The 10,080-nt window shown below is 43.9% G+C and overlaps 1 pseudogene; it reads left to right on the top strand.

Annotated features, from left to right (window-relative positions):
• The first annotated feature begins 3,961 nt into the window (after positions 1 to 3,961).
• Positions 3,962 to 4,079, top strand: LOC126199766 (5S ribosomal RNA; annotated as a pseudogene).
• The last annotated feature ends 6,001 nt before the right edge of the window (positions 4,080 to 10,080 follow it).

The following is a 10,080-nucleotide window of genomic DNA, read 5'->3' as shown; positions in this document are numbered from 1 at the left end:
AATAGTATTATTCAACAGGGTGGCGTTGCTGTCAGAATTCCTCCGAGCCATAATCCGTAGTTAGCGGTCATCCACTGCAGTAGTAGCCCTTGGACGGCCTGAGCGAGGCATGCCATCGATAGTTACTGTCTCTCTGCATCTCCTCCATGTCCAAACAACATCGCTTTGGTTCACTCCGAGACGCCTGGACACTTCCCTTGTTGAGAGCTCTATCTAGCACAAAGTAACAATGCGGACGCAATAGAATCGCGGTATTGACCGTCTAGGCATGGTTGAACTACAGACAACACGAGCCGTGTACCGCCTTCCTGGTGGAATGACTGGTGACTGCAACTGACCGGCTGTCGGACTCCCTCCGTCTAGTAGGCGTTGCTCATGCATGGCTGCTTACATCTTTGGGCGGGTTTAGTAACATCTCTGAACAGTCAAAGGGACTGTGTCTGTGATACACTACCCACAGTTAACGTCTATGTTCAGGAGCTCTGGGAACCGGGGTGATGCAAAATTTTTTTTGATGTGTGTATATGGATGTAGTGATGAGTGTAGTTTTTGTCATAACTCTGTTGGTATTTGTATTAAAATGTATTGTAAGTTGAGGCAAACTGTATGTCGATGTATTTTCAATGAAATGATCAGTTTGGTAACCAAATCAAATGATAAAATCATACAGGCCAACTTGCCTTAGCTACTAGCTAGCTTGCTTGGGTAAGTCACCCAGTTTACTAAATATTCTTTTACGAAGTAGACAATCAGTAAGATGCCTTAATTACTTAGTTGTAAAGATGTTGAAACAAGGGATCCATTTTTCCATATAAAAAGATCAATAGAACATTTAAATAAAGGCTGGAAAAAATTACGGATAAAAGTGGGCCAGTATCCTCTTAGCCGTGGATGCAGCGCTCTGCACCAATTCGACAAAAAACTGTGCACCGAGTAATGGAGTATGAATGACCGCGTCAGTGGCGTTGCAGCGTGTTTTTCCAGCACAGAGTGTGTGTGTGTGTGTGTGTGTGTGTGTGTGTGGTGGCCGCGGTCTTCTGCAGCTGACGTCGCCTGGCTCGGCGCCCGGAAAGCATGCTGGCAACACACACACACACACACACACACACAGTGTTTGTTACGGCACAGAGTAGCAACGCGCCGACAGAGTCCCCGCATAAAACACGTCGCCGGCACGTAATGAAGGCCGCCGCGTTTCTTCTCATACAGTACGGCGGCTTTGTTGCCGCGAAACAGCCGACTGGCGCTGTCACCGCGTTATGAACCCTGCAGGCACCAACCGCGTTTTGCATCGGTCGGCCCATCAGCTGTGCAGCGAAACACGGCGATAGTCTACCAGACACGCTTGAGTTGTCATGTTGTCAAGCTACTTCACAAAAAAATGGGAAGAAAAAAAAAAGGTACAAAGTTAGCTAACCACCTTTTTGCACAACAGTTTCATAAATTTGGAGGAAAATTATGTGCAATAGTGAACCTTCACGTTCTCTCGTATTCATTTTGGAAAAAGTGCTCACTCATGTTTGCAGCAATCGAACGATTGAAAGGGATTTCTTACATCAGATACACAAGTGACTACTGAAATGAAACTGCGCACTGTTATACTTACATGGAACTACATTGAATCGTTCTAAAACAGGGCCGGCCAAGGCGTGCCAAAGTAAACGCTGATCGGGTGAGCCGACCGAAAAGTGCCGTAATACTAAAAGAAAAGTCACGATGTTCCGGATACTTCCAGACACAGATCGCGCCGTGGCCCGCTGTCATCACCAGCCCTTAAAAATGAATGGGCACGACGTAAGAGATGCCAACATCTATTTTGCAGTCGCATAATTGAGGGATACAGCACATTTGCTACGAAACGACATTATAATACCACTCAACATGAATTTGAAGATATAGTTGACAACGAGAGAGCAAAAAATTACAACGCTCGACAAACGGAATTCATTGTTCTATACATCAAAAAGCACTTTGTGCTAAATTGGCAGGCATGCAGCACGTGGAGAAGTTGGCGGTACGAACAGTAAAATTTCTAAAGTCGCATGCATTATTCCACTATGATATCCTACAGTTTTCGATGGAACTGAACGAAGAGTGTGGAGTTTCGTGTATTACTGCAGAGTGCGTTGGTTAAGTCAAGGTGCATGTCTGGAATGATTTTTTGACTTAAGACTTATTGTTGTTGAATTTGTGAAGAAAAATGCAGTGCAGGAACAAAAATTAGAACATCCGCAATGGATCACGGATCTCGTATTTTAAGTGGTTCAAAAATGGCTCTGAGCACTATGGGACTCGACATCTGTGGTCATAAGTCCCCTAGAACTTGGAACTAATTAAACCTAACTAACCTAAGGACATCACACACATCCATGCCCGAGGCAGGATTCGAACCTGCAACCGTAGCAGCCGCGCGGTTCCTGACTGAGCGCCTAGAACCGCTAGACCACCGCGGCCGGCGTATTTTAAGTGGTCTTGATTGTTCATTGCGCACAGTAAGACACAGACAGGTTAGAAATAACTTCTTTCTGATTTGGAGGGGATGCTTTTAAAAAAGAAAACTGCGTTATAGAAGGGACACAGTCTGACAAATAGAATCCAGTCCCCTGAGCCCATTATTGTTAAAGAAAACCCAAGGTCTAAAGAACTCATTATGACCTTGATAGAATTACAGGGATAATTTTCTAAACGTTCTGACGACACTGTCAGTCTTATACCTGTTTCCGAGGCGGTTTCTACAGCGTTTGCCCTTTCTGGATGGGGTAGCGATCACGTATTGCCGGCCGGAGTGGCCGCGAGGTTCTAGGCGCTACAGTCTGGAACCTCGAGACCGCTACGGTCGCAGGTTCGAATCCTGCCTCGGGCATGGGTGCGTGTGACGTCCTTAGGTTAGTTAGGTTTAATTAGTTCTAAGTTCTATGGGACTGATGACCTGAGAAGTTAAGTCCCATAGTGCTCAGAGCCATTTGAACCATTTCATCACGTATACTTCTCTCCAAAGTAGACCACAAAGACTCAGTAATTTCGACATCTGGTGCCTGTGGTGACGATGGTAGACGTGACAATTCATCATGGTGATCACAAAACCAGCTCCAGACGATGCGAACTGTGTGAACAGGGGCTTGTCGTCTCGGAAACCAGCATCACGAGTAGGGAAGAACCTGCAGAAATGGTCACATAATCCTTGACAGTAATGCGCGACCCTACTGAGGAGACATCGGCCCATGTAACACCAAAGTATGACTGCCGAAATCATCAACGAATCCCCGCCATGCTTTATTCTTGCGACGTCAATGAGGCCAGAAATTGAAAACGACCAAATACCATTCTTGCAGTGTTCTATAGTCCGGAATGTGTTGCTTTGACACCACGTTTCCCTGTTATGAGCGTTTGCATCACTGATGAGTGGGTTTGGAATTCCAGTTCGCTTTATAATTCCCTTCTTATGGAGCTACTTCCACTTTCTTTTGGTGGTGACAGCGATATTCAGTTCTGCAGTGACTTATGCAGTTTCGTTACAATCCTCTCCATGCCTGTCTGTCACGATCACTCAACACACACTTTCGGCCACATTGTGACTTAGCTGATGTTTTCCGCTTTTCCTGTACGCTGCATAAATATTTTAGCGTGACTCTTGAAACACCGAACAATTCTGCTACCGTGGTTACAGAAGCACACAGCAGACGAGGTCCAACAGTTTCCCCAAGTTCGAATTCAGTTTACTCTGACATGATGCACTTACAACTATACAGGACACTGTTCCAACCACGACTGACACTTGCAACGTATTGAGGAATCACTCAGGTTATGAGTTAACGAGCATCTCGCTCTCATGTAAGTATGTGGGCGAAAGAGACAGACTTCCAGTAATTGTGAAACGAACCCTGTCATCGAGGACCGTGTGTCACAAAGAGCGCAGATTTGCGATGAGATGGGGAAATTTACAGGCGTCTATTGTGCTGAAGGCAATGGCCTTGCCACAGTGGATACACCGGTTCCCGTGAGATCACCGAAGTTAAGCGCTGTCGGGCGTGGTCGGCACTTGGATGGGTGACCATCCAGGCTGCCATGGGCTGTTGCCATTTTTCGGGGTGCACTCAGCCTCGTGATGCCAATTGAGGAGCTACTCGACCGAATAGTAGCGGCTTCGGTAAAGAATACCATCATAACGACCGGGAGAGCGGTGTGCTGACCCCACGCCCCTCCTATCCGCATCCCTCCGCTGAGGATGACACGACGGTCGGATGGTCATGGTAGGCCACTCGTGGCCTGAAGACGGAGTGCTATTGTGCTGAAGGAGACCTAGGCGCTGTAGTTGCGAGTGAGACAGACGAGAACCTACATCGTAGGGAAACCCTGCAGAAGCCGTTTGTGGCCAGGGAGACGTCGCAGTGTTAAAGGTGGCGGACCTAAGACTGGCCATAAAAGGGAAACCTTTATGAAAACTATTTTATTCTGTAGTAATTCAGGGAATCAATCTACAGTAATTTTAATCTAACACCCTCCATAAATGTTCATGGTGATCCCAATAAAACTTGAATATTGATCATATCAACAATAAATTAGGATTTACCATTAAAGTGAATTTAACAAGTTTTGTAACAAAGACCTGAATGCTAAAATCTGAACGCTTTGATCGATCTTAACGATCGACATTTCACATAGAAGTACATCATTAAATTGAGAAGTGTTGTAAATATCAACTCTGTAACTTTATTTATTTGAAAGATATAATAAATTTAAATTACCAATATTTACATTTAAGCATCAGATTATCATTTCCTCCACACAAAATACATTGAACGATGACAGAATGACACCTTACTGAATCATTAGGTAATAGAATATTTGTTGTAGGGTTTAGTGGATAATAGTTACTTTCGTTCTTTATTTATTTATCAGAAAGCACATTGATGCAAGGCTACTGGCCATGGCATTAAAAGCTAAGAAGGAAATTGTATTGGTTTTATGTAAAAGAATTTAACATTTATTATGTAATGGATAATATTGTTACTGTATTTTACTGTATTTAGAACGTGAAAGTGGTCAAGCTTTGATTATTTAAATATATTGAAACGTAAAATAGTGCAGAATAAGCTGTAGTCAATCAGATGGACGGCTTGAGGAAAGGGAACTGCCCTAGTCAGTTGAGCGACGATATCCGGCACGCGGGGGCCGCAGCCGGAGACGTGCAGAGAGACAGTTCTAGTCTGGACACCAGACAGTTCTAGTCTGGATTGAGACGCGAAAGCGGACAGTTGGTCTTTAGGTAGCTAGGAAGTGAAACGACTGAAAAATTTTTGCGTAATGTAGTGTCGCGACTCTTAGTCTCTGAGCGGTGTTCGGCCGCGCGCCTGGTGTTAACTATAGCTTTTCGCGTATTTAACGAGGTGGGGTACTTGATTCGTATTTCGCGGTAAGATTGTGAATGATCGAACTGTGTCAAATGGATATGCGCTCGAGTGTAACAGTAATTCCAAATACGACCACTTTCGCTATTAGTCTGCTTTCTGAATAAACATTATTCTAACCAAATCGCAACTGTGTGGCCTACATCATTTATGGGTCGTTAATTTAGTTCCAGATATTATTATTACTGTTATTATATGTTATATTAATTTTTTATATTTCATACGATTTAGTAAACTTGCCATCAGCCAGACAATTTAACCAATGGGTCACAAGTGTCTGATTTAGGGCGTGTAATGCGACATGTGAGGTTCAACCCACAGACTAGTTTGAGCCAAGACATTTCGACGAAGAGGAACCGCATGTGAGCCCGAACATCTTTGGGATGTTAGCTCGCAAGGAACCGTTCGTGGTCAAATACAACAGCGCAACCTGTAGGCTTAGCTAGCATCTACAGTCATGTTGAAGCATGCATTTCTCACTCTGTTCACATTTTCGTCCAACCCCTGCACGTAAATGTAGCTGCTTGTAAGCGCTATATTCATTTTGGATGTATTATTCAGTGGAAGAATTTGACACAGTTAATTAGATACTTACATGTTCCGTAGGTCATCTGAATGATTATTTTGCAGACATTTGAATGAGTCATCTATGTGTATATGATCAGTTTTAACATTAGTGAACTTCAAAATTAGTTGTTGTTAGACGCTAACAGGTTTTAAATATCGAGTAACTGCAGATGTCCACAAGAAGGTGTTTCAATTAGGCGCCGTTCACAAAAGTAGCAGCTATCTATAGTGTATGAGAGTAACAAATAATATTAGAACCAGAGTGAATGTTCGCTCTGTAGCGTGATATGCGCTGATTTGAAGCTTCCTGACATTAAAACTGTGAGCCAGACCAGGATTCGAACCTGTGACTTTCCCTTTAACGGAAAAACTGGTATTGGTTAGCACACTGGAATCGCTTGCTGAAGGACATTTAGGTTTCCCATGATTTCCCTAAATCGCTGCAGGCAAATTCCGCGACGATTCCTCTGAAAAGACACGCCCGATTTCCTTCCCGTCTATCCCTAACCCGAGCTTGAACTCCGCCTGTAATGCTGTAATGACCTGGAAGCCGACGGGAGGTTAAATCTTCCTTCCACCCTCGTACAATGCGAACTTTGCGGAACTTCTCCTGCATATTTTGCGGTACAAACACTCCTGGAGGAAGAGGAACTGTGGAAGTATGGCTGCGAAGACGGGTCAAGAGTTGTGCTCGGATCACTCAGCTGTTAGGTGAAAGGCAAAGGTCCCAGTTTTGAGTCTCGAACTGGCTCCCAGTTTTAATCTGCCAAGAGGTTTCAAGATCAGACCTACTAATCTGATTTCGAGACCTGTAGCTGAAGTGAGGTACTTTGGCCACAGCTCTGGATTCCTGAGTGGGAGCGTTCCTCGGCTTGGCACGCAGCTCCTGGACACTGGACACCATTGTCGAGCCGACAGGTCGTGCGTCTATGTAGGGTGGCTGGCGTGGCGCCAACTCCTTCCCCCCCCCCCCCCCCCCCCCTCCGCGTCGGCTTCCGAACACGCCGGATCTCGGCACATATATTAGCTATCGGCCATTAGCCGTCGCCGCTGGCGAGCCGATGGTGTCGGATTACAGCAGCGGGGTGGGGACAAGAGGGGGAAGGGACGAGTTAAGGAGAGGGGAGGGGGATGGAGGCACGGTATGGTACAGCTGGATGGACGATGTCTCCGGAAGCGGCCGCCGCTTACGTGGATACGAAGCTCCCACAGTAACGAAGGTAACAACGAGTGTGTCCCAAGAGAGCGCATTACGACCTAAAACACTCTCAATGTAAAGCCTTTGGCGTAAAACCTGGCCGCTGGCTGCTCACTGCAGAGACTAAGGCCAAGTCATTCACTTGAGCTGCCAATAAAACTGGCGACCCTTCAGAATTCTTAATCCGGCCATCTACACGATGTGCCAACACTGTAGGATGCGGAAGTTTCTGGAGGAAGTGTTGTTTTCCGCTAGAATTGTTATACAGGGTGATTCCGAGATGATGTCACAAACTTTCGCAGATGGTAAAGAGAATGGTGAATGTATCAATTTGAGGCAAGGGCGCCTGTTCTGGTAACGACCATGCGAAACTTGTAAGTGGAAATCGTTCTAATACCCCTGACAGTGGAATTTACGTACTGGTACTGTTGTTGCTAAGTCTTTACGGTAGGCAGCTTTCAGAGGCTTCAGTATGGACAAAAACAAGAAAAAATATCCAGTAAATATTGGCTCTAAAATGTGTATCTTAATAGCACTTGTTCAGTAGAAGAGATGTATCTTACAGCTGTGAAGATAAACAAGTGCTCATAGCTCTTAAGGTATGTAGAGCGCCATGTTTACTCCATATTTTTTCTTGTCTTGGTCCATACTATAATCTCTGAAAGTTGGCTACCCTGCAATCTTAGCAACAACAGTAGCGATACATGTTCTTCACTGCCAGAGTATCAGAAAGATTTTTACATGTAACTTTCGACTTCATCATTTCTGGACAAGGTTCATTACATCAAATTGGTACATTTACCCTTCTCCATCATTCCTGAATGTTTACAACGTCATTGCGGGACCACCTTACAGTGTTGTACCTCTTCGTGGTCTAGCAGTAAACGTCATGCAGTGTACACACAAATTCACGAGTTCTAGTTCATTCATTATTTTACTTTGTAAACTGCATTTCGTCTGTCTGTTAAAAGTACCAGCCTGATTGTATCTCAAAAATCATCTGCTTCATTTTCTAGCTCACCATTAATAGCGAAATCTTCTTGGAACATTTCCACAAAAGATCTCGTAATTGCCTCATGATCAGAACAGTTTATGCTCAAGATTTTCCTCGCCTTGCAGTGTGTGAGTTAATGGGCATTGCGTTCTCATTTAAATGAATGGCCGAAAAAGTCAACCTACAGGAATTGTGAAACGAGCCCTGTCGTCCAGGACCGCGTGCCACAAATGGCGCAGATTCGCCATGAGATAGGGAAACTCAGGCGTCTATTGTCTATTGCGTCCCAAGCGCTGTAGTCTGCGAGTGAGACAGATAAGAGCCTACATCTTAGGAAAACCCAGTAGAAGCCGTTTGTGGCCAAGGAGATGTAGCAGTGTTAAATATGGTGGACCTAAAATCAGCCATAAAGGGAAACATTTATGAAAACTATATAATTCTGTAGTTATGCAGGGAATCAAGCCATAGTAATTTTAATCTGCTATACTGCATAAATTTTCATGGTGATGCCAATAAAACCTGAATACTGAACATATCTGTAATAGTTTAGGATTTAGTGTTAAAGGGAATTCAACAATGGTTCAAATGGCTCTGAGCACTATGGGACTCAACTGCTGAGGTCATTAGTCCCCTAGAACTTAGAACTAGTTAAACCTAACTAACCTAAGGACATCACAAACATCCATGCCCGAGGCAGGATTCGAACCTGCGACCGTAGCGGTCTTGCGGTTCCAGACTGCAGCGCCTTTAACCGCACGGCCACTTCGGCCGGCTTTAAAGGGAATTAACAAGTTTTGTAACAAAGACCTGAATGCTAAAATCTGAACGCTTTGGTCGATCTTTACGATCGACATTTCATATAGAAGCGCATCATTAAAATGATAGACGTTGTAAATACCAACTCTGTAACTTTATTTGTTTGAAAGACATAGTAAATTTAAATTATCAGTATTTACAGTTAAGCATTAGATCATTTCCTCCACACAAAACACATTGAACGATAACAGCATGACACCTTATTGAATCATTAGATAGTAGAATATTTGTTGTAAAGTTTAGTGCATAATAGTTACTTTTGTTCTTTATTTATTTACCAGAAAGCACATTGGTGCAAGGCAATTGGCCGTGCATTAAAAGCTAAGAGCAAATTGTATTGGTTTTATGTAAAAGAATTTAACGTTTATTATGTAATGGATATTATCGTTACTTTATTTAGAGCGTGAAAGTGGTCAAGCTTTGATTATTTAAATATGATAAAATGAAAGTAATGTAGAATAAGATGTAGCGAATCAGATGGACGTCTTCAGGAAAGGGAACTGCCCTAGTCAGTTGAGCGAGGATATTCGGTGCGTGGAAAACGCGGCCAGGGACGGGCAGAGGGCAGTGCTGGTGGAGACGCGAAGGCGGACAGTTCGGCTGGAGACACCAAAGTGAACAGTTCGGATTGAGACGCGAAAGCGGACAGTCTTTCTTTAGGCGGCTAGGAAGTCAAACAACTTAGAAAATTTCGCGTTGTGTGGTATCGCGGTACTTAGTCTCTGAGTGGTGAGCAGCTGCTCTATCATCTCGTGTAGATAACTTGTATTTCACGATGAGATTGTGAACGATCGAACTGTATCAAATGGATATGCGCTCGAGTTAACAGCACTCTAAATACGACCACTTTCGCGATTAGTTTGCTTTCTGAATAAACATTATTCTAACCAAATCGCAACTGTGTGGCCTACATCATTTATGGGTCCTTAATTTAGTTCCCGATATTATTATTACTGTTATTATACGTTATATTAATTTTTTAAATTTTATACAATTTCGCAAACTTGCCATCAGCCAGACAATTTAACCAATGGGTCACAAGTGTCTAATGTAGGGCGTGTAATGCGAGTCTGAGCCAAGACATTTCGACGAAGAGG

This window comes from Schistocerca nitens, chromosome 8 (assembly GCF_023898315.1).
Source record: "Schistocerca nitens isolate TAMUIC-IGC-003100 chromosome 8, iqSchNite1.1, whole genome shotgun sequence".
Classification (NCBI taxonomy): domain Eukaryota; kingdom Metazoa; phylum Arthropoda; class Insecta; order Orthoptera; family Acrididae; genus Schistocerca; species Schistocerca nitens.
This window is presented reverse-complemented; position numbering and strand designations above follow the sequence as displayed.